The sequence below is a fragment of the Salvelinus sp. IW2-2015 genome, unplaced genomic scaffold, assembly GCF_002910315.2.
Source record: "Salvelinus sp. IW2-2015 unplaced genomic scaffold, ASM291031v2 Un_scaffold4038, whole genome shotgun sequence".
In the NCBI taxonomy this organism is placed as follows: domain Eukaryota; kingdom Metazoa; phylum Chordata; class Actinopteri; order Salmoniformes; family Salmonidae; genus Salvelinus; species Salvelinus sp. IW2-2015.
This window is the reverse complement of record NW_019945310.1, coordinates 6668-21310: the sequence shown is the minus strand read 5'-3', so window position 1 is coordinate 21310 and position 14643 is coordinate 6668. Positions and strand designations below refer to the sequence as shown.

The window sequence follows — 14643 nt, the reverse complement described above, 5'->3', positions numbered from 1 at the left end:
GTCAGTACCATTCTTACTTCTATCCAAGGTTAACATCATAACAAGTCTGACGTTGTCCACAGTTAACATCATAACATTACTGTCTATCCAAGTGGTTAACCTCATTAACATTCTACTTCTATCCACAGGGTTAACTGTTCATGAACATCTACGTCAATACACAGGTTAATAACTGTTCATTTACATTCTACTGTCTAGGTCCCACAGGTTAACGTATCATAACATTCTATGATCTATCCACAGGTTAACTGTCAGTAACCAATTCATATCAGGATGAATCTATTATCCACAGGTAACTGATCATAAACTCTACATGTCTATTCCACAGGTTAACGATCATAAACATCTACTGTTCTATCACAGGTTTAACTGTTCATAAACATCTGATGTCTATTCCAACAGGTAATCATAACATTATACTGTCTATCCACAGGTTAACTGGCATAACATATACTGTCTATCCACAGGTTAACTGTCATAACATCTACTGTCTAGCACAGGTTATACTAGGTCAAACATCTACTGTCTATCCACAGGTTAACTGTCATAACATCTAACTGTCTATCCACAGGTGTTAAGCTGTCATAACATCTACGTGTCTATCCACAGGTTAACTGTCATAACATCTATCTTTATCCACAGAGTTAACTGTCCATAACATCTACTGTCTATCCACACGTTAAACTGTCATAGACATCTACTGTCTATCCACAGGTTAGACTGTTCAAAACATACTACTGTCTATCCACAGGTTACTTCATACATCTACTGTCTGTCCACAGGTTAAACTGTCATAACATCTACTGTCTATCCACAGGTTAACTGTCATAAACATCTACTGTCTATCCACAGGCTTAAACTGTTCATTTCATATCTACTGTCTATCCACAGGTTAACTGTTCAATTACATCTACTGTCTATCCACAGGGTTAACTGTCATAACATCTACTCTATCCACAGGTTAACTGTCATTCATCTACTGTCTATCACAGGTTAACTGTCGATTAACGCTATCTACTGTCTATCCACAGTATAAACTGTCTCATAATAGCTTATTCTGTCTATCCACAGGTTTAACTGTCATAACATCTACTGTTCTATCCACAGGTTAACTGTCATAACATCTACTGTCTACAAGGCTAACTTCATTCATCTACAGTTCTGATCCACAGGTTAACTGTGCATAACATCAACGTCTATCCACAGGTTAACTTCATAACATCTACTGTCTTCCACAGGTTAACTTCTAACATCTACTGTCTATCCACAGGTTAACTGTCATAACAGTCTACTGTCTATCCACAGGTTAAATCATAAATCTACTATCTATCCACAGGTTAACTGTCTTCGACCATAAAACATCTACTGGTCTTGTCCACAGGTTAAACAGCATACATCTACTGTCTATCCACAGGTTAACTGTTCATTAACAGTCTACATGTCTATCCACAGGTTAATCAACTGTTCATAACATTCATGTCTGTCCCAACAGGTTAAACACATAACATCTACTGTCTATCACAGGAATGTATAACACAGTCTATTTCCACATAAACTGGTCATGCATCTATTCTGATCCACAGGTTATAACTGTCATAACATCTACTGTCTAACCAAGGTTTAACTGCATTACATCTACTGTCAATCCACAGGTTAACTGGTCATAACATCTAATGTCTATCCACAGGTTAACTGTCATAAACATCTACTTCTAGTCTACAGGTTAACTGTCATAACATCTATGTCTATACATTGATTTCAATAGATCACGTTGATCTGTCATTAACATTATCTAGATCCTACAGGTCTAGACAGTACATAAAATACTCACTATCTATAAGTTCACTGTTAACTGCAACTCTATCCGTCAAAGACGATACACCTTCGATGTAGAATCTGTCACATGTAACATGCATAAATCACGTGTAGCCACAGTTAACATGATTTCTTGACAAGCTGTGATATGGAAAGTGGTGGTTAAGTTCCTCATGGTATCAGTTATCAATTGATTCAGGTAGGGACATGATCAGTGGAAATACAATAATTCATCAACAAAAATAAAGAGCATTTTTTTATTTATTTTATGTTTTTATTTCACCTTTATTTAACCAGGTAGTAGTTAGAGAACAAGTTCTCATTGCAACTGCGACCTGGCCAAGATAAAGCATAGCAGTAGTGAACAGACAACACAAGTTACACATTGACGTAACAACATAAACAAGTCAATAAACATGGTAGAAAAGAAAAAAAAAAGAGAGAATCTATATACCAATGTGTTGCAAAAGGCCATGAGTGGCAATAAATCGAATAATTACAATTTAGCAGATTAACCCTGGAGTGATAAAATCATCAGATGATCATGTGCAAAAGAGATACTGTGTGCAAAAGAGCAGAAAAGTAAAATAAAAAGCAGTATGGGGGGTGAGGTAGTAAAATGCGGTGGAGTTATACAGATGCGACTATGTACAGCTGGCCAGCGATCGGTTAGCTGCTCGGATTAGAGATTTTTGGTAAAGTTTGTGTAGGAGATAAAATTCTCCGAACTTCAGAGATTTTTTGCAATTCGTTCCAGTCGCAGGCAAGCAGAGAACTGGAAGGAAAGGCTCCAAATGAGGTTTGTTGCTTTAGGATGACATGCAGATACACCTGCTTGGAGCGCGTGCTTGCGGGTTGGTGTATGGAGCCTATCGTGTGACCAGTTGAACTATATATGAATATAGGCTGGGCACGTTTTACTAGCATAGCTTGTGAGATGACCTGGAGCCAGTGGGTCTTGACGACGAACATGTGTCCAGGAGGGCTCAGCCGATACGTAGGGCATACAGTCGCAGCTTGTGGTCGTGTATAAGTGCTTTGATAACAAAACGAATGGCACTGTTTTGATGAGAAATCGCAGTATTGTCACAGTTTTGCTGTAGGTTTAGTGTATGGGTGAAGCTTTATTTTTTTGTTTAGATTTGACATCGCCGAGTAGGTCGAGGGATCGGTAGGGATTAGGGTCAGGTGTTATGTGACTAGGGAAGTTTGGCGGTAGGCTCGTTGTAGTGTGAAGGGAGGGGCGGAATAGGAAAGCCGCGGAGTTAGTGATAGGAGAGTGGAGATGGGGAATGGTTCAGGGTGAAGGGGTATGGGTGTGTTGCAGCTAGGCCAGACGGTAAGTGGTGGAGAGGTGTAGTTAGATAGCTCATGTTTCAGGTAGGTTCGGAAAACCGTCCAGAGGGTATGTAGGGTGATTTAGGATGCTAGTCGGGCGGTTGAGCTCGTGGTGGGCAGTCAAGCGGAGTCGCTGTGGTGTATTAGAAAGTAGAGCTGATTTAGGCATGTGGTGACTCTGATGCTGGTGTAAGGTAGTGTGCGAGTTGGAGTCCGACGTGGAAGGAGTTGTGAGGCATGGAAGCTCGGGGGAGTAGAATAGTGGGCACAGTGGTCGTAGGCAAGAGGTAGTGTTTAGGGGCGGCGGGTAAGAGTTAGTAGTAAGAATGTGTGGTGATGTCGGTCTTGCGGGTAGAGGTGGATCAGGAATCGCCCGCGGCAAGGGAGCAACATCAGTGATGTAGACAGAGAATAGTGATCTGGCTACGGGAGAGAAACCTGTACCCGCCCATGAGAACTGCCAGGGATTAGTGGTTAGCGCGGACAACATGCCCGTTGGCAGATTTACACATGGTGGGTAAAGAGGATATTACTCAATGCTTTTCTTTATTGTTTTTTATACACACATTCTAGTGCACATGACAACAAAACAGAACGTACCATCAGAAACGTCATGGGGCACGTGCACCCTCACATTTGTCCTGTAAAAAAAATATAGATATACAGTTCCAGTCAAAAGTTGGGTACACCTACACATTCAAGGGTTTTTCTTTATTTTGACTATTTTCTACATTGTAGAATAATGCTGAAGACATCAAAACTATGAAATAACACGGAATCATGTAGATGTCGTAACCAAAAAAGTGTTATATCAAAATATATTTGAGATTTGAGATTGTTCAAAGAAGCCACCCTTTGCCTTGATGACAGCTTTGCACACTCTTGTGTGTATGTATGGTCCAAATACTATACCTCTCCCACATCTAGCTAGGACTCCCTCCCACCCGAAGGCCCAACTTCCTGCCTTCCTGCCTCCCTGCCTTTATCCCATCACTAACACACTTACCACAGTACGATGAATGGGCAACAGGGGGGAGCCAAAAACTAAGGTGCACTAATAACAAGGGATTATATCTCAATCAGGTAAATATAAATCATTAAGGTACGTACCTAATATTTCATCACATACATTCATATATATATATATACACACACACATACATGATGGAGCTCTGAATGTTCCGTCTTTTATATGTCTAAAACAGCTTTAACATAGACTCTACCAAACATACATTCTACCAAACTAGTATCTCCCTACACTACTTCAAACAAACTATGATTTGCAWAKGTAMGTAGCCTTGTCTGAGCCAGAACAGCAAGAGGCCATCTTCKGTAAYATGAAGAAGCTTGATGTACAAGTACGCCCCCTGGACAGGATGCTAGTACTTAAGGCCTTATCCCCTGTTAGAGCCAAATAGCCAATTTGTATTTGTATACAATAACCAGAGCATTATTAGTTATATTATCAGTGTGAAGCCGTTATTGGAGATGAATACCTCCCTTGCGGCCGGTGCGGTGGCTACGGGAGGAGGAAAGGTTATTTGAGGGAGGAAGTCGGGCCTACGAGGAGGAGTCTTGGTTAGACGAGGGAGCGGTATAGTTTTTTGACCACACTTGCTCGCACTTACTCACATGATTTCTTGAATTTACTGCACACAATAGCCTTCATTTATTGCACTTATTAGAATTAGAGGAATTATAAGGAACATTTTAGTTTTCCATCTTTTATTTTAGAAAGTCTGTAAGTTTAATATGCTTGAACGAAGAAGCATCCTTTTGTTTGTAAACTTGCAATCCAAAGTGCCCCACTGCCATCCTTTCTACAGACGTGCAGTAAAGCCTGCGGTGAGGGTGTGTCCCAAATAGCCCCTCTCTCGCCAGGGCAGGGGTCATATTTATTGGATGGAATAGAGACAATATACCATTACATCCCCAATCCATCTTTTGAATGCAGAGTGCCAATGCAGAGAGGCATCAGGTCCCATTTGTCCTGAGTTTTTGTTAAGACTCAACTCTCTTTCAGTCTCAGGGCGGACACTCTAACCACAAGGCCACCGAGTTGGTTTTGTGTGTAATATCCATTTCATAGAACTTGTGTCAGAAAGCTCATATTCCACACCCAATGGTTTGCTTTCTCCACCACTTTATAGGACAGGGGTCGGCAACCCTGTTCCAGGAGAGCCCCAGGTACTGCAGGGKTTTGTCCCAACTAGGCACCACCCTGAGCTACTTAGCAAAGTGATCATCTTAGTGATTTCCTAAATTCAACACACCTGGTATTCCAGGTTGGTTAAATTAAAAACATCAAGTGCCTGCAGAACTCCAGGACCAGGGTTGCCTACCCCTGTTATAAGGTCTCTCTACAGAGATAAACGCTGTTCTTCACTCATCTCACTCTGACTTCACAGCCATCAGGAAACTACACCCTGCTACTGTTCTCGCTCCCATCTACTCTGACTCACAGGACACCCGGAAACTATCTAACCCTGCTACTGTTCTCCCTCCATCTCACTCTGACCTCACAGATACAGGGGAAACTACTAACCCTGCTACTGTTTCTCCCTTCCCATCGTCACTCTGACCTACACAGATACAGGAAACTACTAACCCTGCTACTGTTCTCTCCTCCATCTCACTCTGCCGTCAACAGATCAGGAAACTACTAAACCCTGCTACTGTTTCTCCCTCCCATCTCACTCTGACCTCAACAGATACAGGAAAACTACTAACACCCTGCGCTACTGTTCTCCCTCCCATCTCACTCTGACCTCACAGACACAGGAAACTACTAACCTGCTACTGTTTCCCTCATCATCTCACTCTGAACTCCATACAACAGGAAACACCTCACTAACCCTGCTACTGTTCTCGTCCCCTCCCATCTCCTCACTCTGACCTCACAGATACAGGAAACTACTAACCCTGCTCTGTTCTCCCTCCCCCTCCACTCTGACCCTTCACAGATACAGGAAACTACTAACCCCTGCTGTGTTCCTCCTCCCATCTCACTCTTGACATCACAGACACAGGACTACTGGAAGCAGTACCTCCTTCTCAATGAAGCAATCTGAGAGTACCCCCATGGGGGGCATCCAAAGTAGGTGATGATCTCAAAAAACAGCAAAGCTGAGTTCCAAAGTGTTCACCACGCGATTTTCCTTGTCTAAAGAGCTCGACCGGTGAACTGTCCGAAGCATTTTCAGTATTTCGGACTCCGTGTAAAGAACAGCGTTGGTTTCCTACTCGAAGGTTTGGAAACGCTTGTTTTCTTGTTGCAGGATTCGTAAGCATTGGTCAGAAGGAAAGTGGCAGGGAGTGGTACTTGAATTTGTCCTGTTGAGCTCTTCTTTTGGGTACGAGTGGCCTCGTTGATGACTTTGGTCATTTGGAGTATGTCAGTCACAATAACACCTGAATTGCCCAGGGAGATAGATTATTATTCAAGTGCTCTGTTTCGGTTTTTGGTTTGTAACGGCTCAGCACCGGTCATAGCTGGTTGCAAATCTTTTGTTTATTGTGAGTCTTCTGTTCGCGAGGTAATAGTCATGCACTTCCTGAAATTTTCTCCTCAGCAGCACTTGTAGGAGTCATCCAGACAGTGTCCCTGGAGCCATGTTTAAAGGGAATGTTGCATTTTAAATCCATGCAGAGGGGAGACTGACTTTAGTGAATGGAAGAGAGAAAAATAGACAAACAGGTATTGAAAAGAAATGCAATAATATGATGAGAGACATAAATCGTAAGGCTGGCCATAGTCATAATGTCCTTCTAACCAACTTAATTTAATCCATACTCCATTTGCAATGTTATTTTGAATCATTTAATCACTCTCTCTCTCCCCTCTTCCCCCCCCCATCTCTCTCCCCCCCCCCCTCTCTCTCTCCTGCTCTCGTTCATGATTCAATGCACTCAAAATAGCTGTTGTAATCTTACCATCTTTGAGTCCACACACCCGGAGTCCAAGCATGGAAGACACACAAGCACAAAAAGGTTAGGATGTTGCTCTCCTCATGACTTTTACCAACATCCTGATAGTAAACCACATGTAGAGGAAGACCCCATACCAATCAGCATAACAATACCAACATGATAGCAACATAGCTTTGATATGATCAACTATTTAAAAATTGATAGGATTACTGCAATGCCAACCATTTTAATGAAGCGCATCTTACAGGATTACAATGAAGGTTTACGGTAGTTTTTGCACTTTGTACAACGATTTAGCACTAGAAAACAAAAAATCTTCCTGTATCTTAAATATCCACTGTTGTTTGTAAACATCTTATCAGAATATAATGATATGATAGATGGATCTTACCAGACTGGAGCACGATAGAGGTTGTTTTGTATTTTTCAGCTTCAGGCGTGTTTTTGTACACTACTGGCTAAGATCTACTTATACCTTATCAAAGATCGACTTGACAAGCGACATGACCACCGACCATGTTCCACACTGAACACCAAGATAACATCTGCACAAAGTCATGCAATCTTCATGTCTGCACACTAACACATGTATGAGGATGTAACCCAGCTCTACCTTGGTCCAAGGCCATTTTACACGTAAAGTCACGCCTTCTGAGAAAGGGGTTAATGTTCCCCCATTTCCTGTCTTTCTGACGGCTCCCTCGACCCCAAAGTCTACCACTGCACCCGTGTGGTTATTGTCATGGTCACAGTCTCTCAGGTTGTGTGACTGGTAATGACATCAACTGGAATGAGTTCCAAGACATTTGTCAGTAACCACTAGGGGTTGGCAAGACAGCACAATTCTTATTTTCTGATGGTGAACCCACACTACAGTTTGAGACCCTCTTGATGGTGTGACACAGTCATCATCAGAGTTTAATGTAAACCACAACCACAACACAAACAACCTGACAAAGTACATTCAGTTTCCCAGATGTAACTATGTAGGTGTTATCATTACTGTATAAGATATTCATGATCATTTCCATCTCTTAGAGATATTGTGTTTTATAGTGGGTGTCAAAACAACAGTTAGTGTCAAGTAACCTGTGGATAGACAGTAGATGTTATGACAGGTAGCCTGTGGATAGACGTATATGTTATGATGTTAACCTGTGGATAGATAGTAGATGTTATGATGTTAAGAACAACTCTCTGTGCTTGTATGGTTTTCTTTCCTGACATTGTCATTTCATTTGGTTTTAAAATATTGAAATAAAGGAACTTTAAATTTGCCCTGCAGCTTTTGTTGAAATCAATCAAAAAAGTATTGAGAATGATTACGTCACGTCATCTTTATACACTGCCTGTAAACCTGGTATTAACCTATAGAGCCAGCTCTCAGACCAAGCATCCAGGCTGCATCACATCCGGCCGTGATTGGGAGTCCTATAGGGTGGCACACATTGGCCCAGCGTTGTCTCTGGTTTGGCCGGGGTAGGTCGTCATTGTAAATAAGAATGTGTTCTTAACTGACTCACTAGTTAAATAAAGGTTAAAAAAAAATATCTAAAAATAATAAAATCAGTAGACTTTTCAAACAGTCTTGCAGACAGGAAACCGGAAGCTTTCTACTAAACAACCTCTTCAGGGCCCAGTTCTGGTAAGTTCACTGTCATTTATCAAGAAGATGATGGTCACACGTCCTCAAAGAGCTGCAAACATATTCATAAATGTGGTTCGCCTGAACTAAACACACCTTTTCCTGGAAATTTTGACAAATAGAAACCAGTGGTCATCCATAACTTTGTTACGACCTAAGTGACCGTAATCATGACTGACCAGTGACCACACAGTGCAGGGTGAGAGTTTGGGGTCATGATGTGCAGGTCTGTTAAGGGACTGTTTATCTCTGTAGAGAGACCTTAATAACAGGGTAGGCAACCCTGGTCCTGGAGTTCTGCAGGCACTTGATGTTTTTAATTTAACCAACCTGGAATACCAGGTGTGTTGAATTTAGGAAATCACTAAGATGATCACGTTTGCTAAGTATTCAGGGTGGTGCCTAGTTGGAGACAAACCCTGCAGTACCTGGGGCTCTCCTGGAACAGGGTTGCCGACCCCTGTCCTATAAAGTGGTGGAGTAAAGCAAACCATTGGGTGTGAATATGAGCTTTCTGACACAAGTTCTATGAAATGGATATTACACACAAAACCAACTCGGTGGCCTTGTGGTTAGAGTGTCCGCCCTGAGACTGAAAGAGAGTTGAGTCTTAACAAAAACTCAGGACAAATGGGACCTGATGCCTCTCTGCTTGGCACTCTGCATTCAAAAAGATGGATTGGGGATGTAATGGTATATTGTCTCTATTCCATCCAATAAATATGACCCCTGCCCTGGCGAGAGAGGGGCTATTTGGGACACACACCTCACCTCAGGCTTTACTGCACGTCTGTAGAAAGGATGGCAGTGGGGCACTTCTGATTACAAGTTTACAAACAAAGGATGCTTCTTCGTTCAAGCATTTAAAACTTACAGACTTTCTAATATAAAAGATGGAGAACAAAAATGTTCCTTATAATTCCTCTAATTCTAATAACTTTAAGTGCAATAAATGAAGGCTATTGTGTGCAGTAAATTCAAGAAATCATGTGAGTAAGTGCGAGCAAGTGGGTCAAAAAACTATACCGCCTCCCCCATCTAACCAAGACTCCTCCTCGTAGGCCCGACTTCCTCCCTCAAATAACCTTTCCTCCTCCCGTAGCCACCGCACCGGCCGCAAGGGGGGTATTCATCTCCAATAACGGCTTCACACTGATAATATAACTAATAATGCCTCTGGTTATTGTATACAAAATGGCTATTTGGCTCTAACAGGGGATAAGGCCTTAAGTACTAGCATCCTGTCCAGGGGCGTACTTGTACATCAAGCTTCTTCATGTTACAGAAAGATGGCCTCTTGCTGTTCTGGCTCAGACAAGGCTACTTACATTTGCAAATCATAGTTTGTTTGAAGTAGTGTAGGTAGAACTAGTTTGGTAGAATGTATGTTTAGTAGAGTCTATGTTAAAGCTGTTTTAGACATATAATAGACAGAACATTCAGAGCTCCATCATGTATGTGTGTATATATATATATATATATATATATATATATGAGATGTAATGTGATGAAATATTAGGTACGTACCTTAATGATTTATATTTACCTGATTGAGATCTCTTGTTATTAGTGCACCTTAGTTTTTGTCTCCCCCTGTTGCCCATTCATCGTACTGTGGTAAGTGTGTTAGTGATGGGATAAAGGCAGGAAGTTGGGCCTTCGGGTGGGAGGGAGTCCTAGCTAGACGTGGGAGAGGTATAGTATTTGGACCATACATACACACAAGAGTGTGCAAAGCTGTCATCAAGGCAAAGGGTGGCTTCTTTGAACAATCTCAAATCTCAATATATTTTTGATATAACACTTTTTTGGTTACGAATCTACATGATTCCGTGTTTTTCATATTTTTGATGATCTTCAGCATTTATTCTACAATGTAAAAAATAGTCAAAATAAAGAAAAACCTTGAATGTGTAGGTGTACCCAACTTTTGACTGGAACTGTATATCTATATTTTTTTACAGGACATGTGAGGGTGCACGTGCCCCATGACGTTTCTGATGGTACGTTCTGTTTTGTTGTCATGTGCACTAGAATGTGTGTATAAAAACAATAAAGAAAAGCATTGAGTAATATCCTCTTTAACCACCATGTGTAAATCTGGTTGTAACTCTACAGAAGATACATATACTCTCTGTCCTCTTTATCCACCATGTGTAAATCTGGTGTAAATCTACAGAAGATACATATTACATCTCCTGTCCTCTTTACCACCATGTGTAAATCTGGTGTAACTCTACAGAAGATACATATTACATCTCCTGTCCTCTTTATCCACCATGTGTAAATCTGGTGTAAATCTACAGAAGATACATATACATCTCATTAAAAAGCAACTCCACTTGTTCTCAGGTTGTTCTCTGATTGGTTTAAAATTGTAAGCAGCAGCAGTAGCACCCCTTAGCAACTAAGCCTCTAAATAGGAAGCTAAAAGCTCTGTGGCTCATCTGGTTCTTAATCTGTCAGTCAAGCTGTATACATACTTCTATCCACAGTTAACTGTCATAACATATCTGTCACCGTTAACTGTCATTAACATATGTCTATCCACAGGTTAACGTCATACATACTGTCTATCCACAGTTAAACTGTCATAACTTACTGTCTACAACAGGTCGTCATACTCACGTCTACAAGTTAACTGTCATAACATCTACTTCTATCAAGTTAACTGTCATAACATCTACTGTCTATCCACAGGTTAACTGCATAACATATACTTGTCTATCCACAGTTAACTTCATAAATCTACTGTCTATCCTACAGGTTAACTGTCATAACATCTACAGTCTATCCACAGGTTAACTGTCATAACATCTACTGTCTATCCACAAGTTAATGTCATTAACATCTACTGTCTATCCACAGTACTGTCATAACATACGTCTATCACAGGTTAACTGTCATAAACATCTACTGTCTATCCACAGGTAAGCTGTCATAACATCTACTGTCTATCCACAGGTTAACTGTCATATACATCTACAGTCTATCCACAGATTAAACTTGTCATTAACAAATCTACTTGTCTATCCACAGGTTAACTGTCATAACATCTACTGTCTATCCACAGGTTAAGCTGTCATAACATCTACTGTCTATCCACGGTTAACATCATAACATCTACTGTCTATCCACAGGTTAACTGTCATAACATCTGATGTCTGTCCACAGGTTACATCATAACATCTACGTCTATCCCACAGGTTAACTGTCAATAACATCTGATGTCTGTCCACAGGTTAACATCATAACATCTACTGTCTATCCAACAGGCTATCCGTCTACCATCTACTGTCTATCCACAGGTTACTTTGACACTAACTGTTGTTTTGACACCAACTATAAAACACAATATCTCTAAGAGATGGAAATATCATGAATATCTTATACAGTAATGAATACACCTACATAGTTACATCTGGGAACACTGAATGTACTTTGTCAGGTTGTTTGTGTTGTGGTTTGGTTACAATTAAACTCTGATGATGACTGTGTCACACCCTCAAGAGGGTCTCAAACTGTAGTTGGGTTCTGAGGGGGAAAATATTAGAAAATATAGAATTGTGCTGTCTTGCCAACTCCTACGTGTTACTGACAAATGTCTGGAACTCATTCAGTGATGTCATTACCAGTCACACAACCTGAGAAGACTGTGGACCATGACAACTGACCACACGGTGCCATGGTAGACTTGGGGTCGAGGGGAGCGTCAGAAAGAAGAAAGGGGGAGACGTTAACCCTTTCTCAGAAGCATCACCCTTTTAGTGTAAAAATGGCCCTGTGGTGAACCAAGGTAGAGCTGGGTACACATCCTCATGCATGTGTACGTGTGCAGAGACATAAAGATCTGCATGACTTTGTGCAGATGTTATCTTGGTAGCTTCAGTGTGGGAACATGGTCTGTGGTCATGTCTGCTTGTCAAGTCAGATCTCTGATCAGGTATAAGTGATCTTAGCAGGTAGTGTACAAAACACGTTCCTGAAGCTGAACAATACAAAACAACCTCTTCGTGCTCCAGTCTGGTAAGTCCATCTATCATATCATTATATTCTGATAAGATGTTAACACACAGTGGATATAAGATACAGGGTGACATTTTGTAGTGCTAAACCGTTGTACAAAGTGCAAAAAAATAACGTAAACCTCATTGTAATCTCTGTAAAATGCGGCTTCATTAAATGGTGGCATTGCAGTAACTCCTATCCAATTTTTAAATAGTGATAATATCAAGCTATGTTGTATCATGTTGGGTAATTGTTATGCTGATTGGTATGTCTCCTCTACATGTTTGTTTATCAAAGGTGCTGTTAAAGTCATGAGGAGGAGCAACGATCCAGAACTACTTCTAACCTTGTTCTGTGCTGGTGTCTTCCTGCTTGGCTCTCCGGGTTGTGGACTCAAGATGGTAAGATACAACACTATTTTGAGTGCATTTGAATATGAACGAGAGCACAGAGAGGAGATGAGAGTGAAGTGAGAGAGAGAGAGAAAGAGATGAGAGAGAGACGAGAGGAGGAGAGAGAGAGAGAGAGAGAGAGAGGAGAGAGAGAGAGAGAGAGAGAAGAGAGAGAGAGAGAGAGAGAGAGAGAAGAGGGAGAGAGAGAGTGATTAAAATGATCAAAATAACAAGGACAGTTGTAGTATGGATAAAGTTAAGTTGTGTGAAGACATTATGACTGATGGCCAGCCTTACATTTTGTCTCTCATCATAATTGTATTTGCTTTCTTGTTTCATACCTTTGGTCTATTTTTCTCTCTTCCATTCACTAAAGGTCAGTCTCCCTGCATGGTTCTAAAATGCATACATCCCTTTAAACATGGCTCCAGACTCTGTTGATGACTCCTACAAGGGCTGTGGAGAAGAGATGTTCAGGAAGGTGCGTGACTATTACCTGCCAAGAGAGACAAAATAACAAAGATTTCAACAGGCCTGGACCGATGCTGAGGCCAGTTACAACCAAACCGAACAGCGCACTGTTAAAACCTATTTCCTGGCAATCAAGGGTATTGCATGAATACCCAAATATACAAGTCATTCACACGGGCCACTCGTACCCAAAGAAAGCTACAGCACAACATTCAAGTAACCACTCCCTGCACTTCCTTCGACCAATGGCCTTACGAATCCTGAACAGAAAACAAGCGTCTTCCAAACCTTCCGAGAACGAACGCGTGTCTTTCCGCGGAGTCCGAAATACTAAAATGCGATTCGGACATGTTCACCTCGAGCTCTTTAGACAAGAAAATTGACTAAGACGCTTTGGAACTAAATCCTGTTTTGAGATCGCTACCTACTTTGGTGCCCACTGGGAAGTACTCTCAGCTCCAGGATGAAGAAAGTGTTGATTCCCCCCTACGAGGTTGTTCAAAATCACCAAGGTGATGAAGAGAAAAGACAAGAAAGACCTCTGGTGTGACGTCGTCTACAAGCTGGAGAGTACTAAGAAAGGAAAAGTGACCTGAAATGCAAGATGGTTTGGAACACTCACCAAGGAGAATAAAATCAAAACAGCAACACAGTTGTTCTGCTTTCAGTCAAATATGAAGCAGTTTTTATTGCACCCCTGGCATCCCGTCCACCGTCGCTCCGCCCACAAATCAGGAAATACAAAAACATTAGCGGAGCTTTTCCAAATTTCAGATTGTCAGACCTATCCTGTTGTAAATGTTTCCCACATCGTTTGTTTAGATGTTAACATTTCTTCTGCCAGTGAATTGGCATTTGTTGTCATGTGCACTGCAGCTTTTGCTAAAACCTATAATTAAAAAGCAATATTACATCTCCTATCCTAATTATCTACTTCCTGTACATCCATATAAAGAGATGAATTTCATCTCACTTGAAGAAAATGTGTTTGTTCTCAAGGTAATAATTAAAATAGGCTATAAATATACTCACGATTTAAATAAG

At 41.1% G+C, this 14643-nt stretch overlaps 1 pseudogene; it reads left to right on the top strand.

Moving 5' to 3' along the window:
* Positions 1–13543: 13543 nt before the first annotated feature.
* On the top strand, positions 13544–14272 carry LOC112076791 (erythroblast NAD(P)(+)--arginine ADP-ribosyltransferase-like; annotated as a pseudogene).
* Positions 14273–14643: the final 371 nt, after the last annotated feature.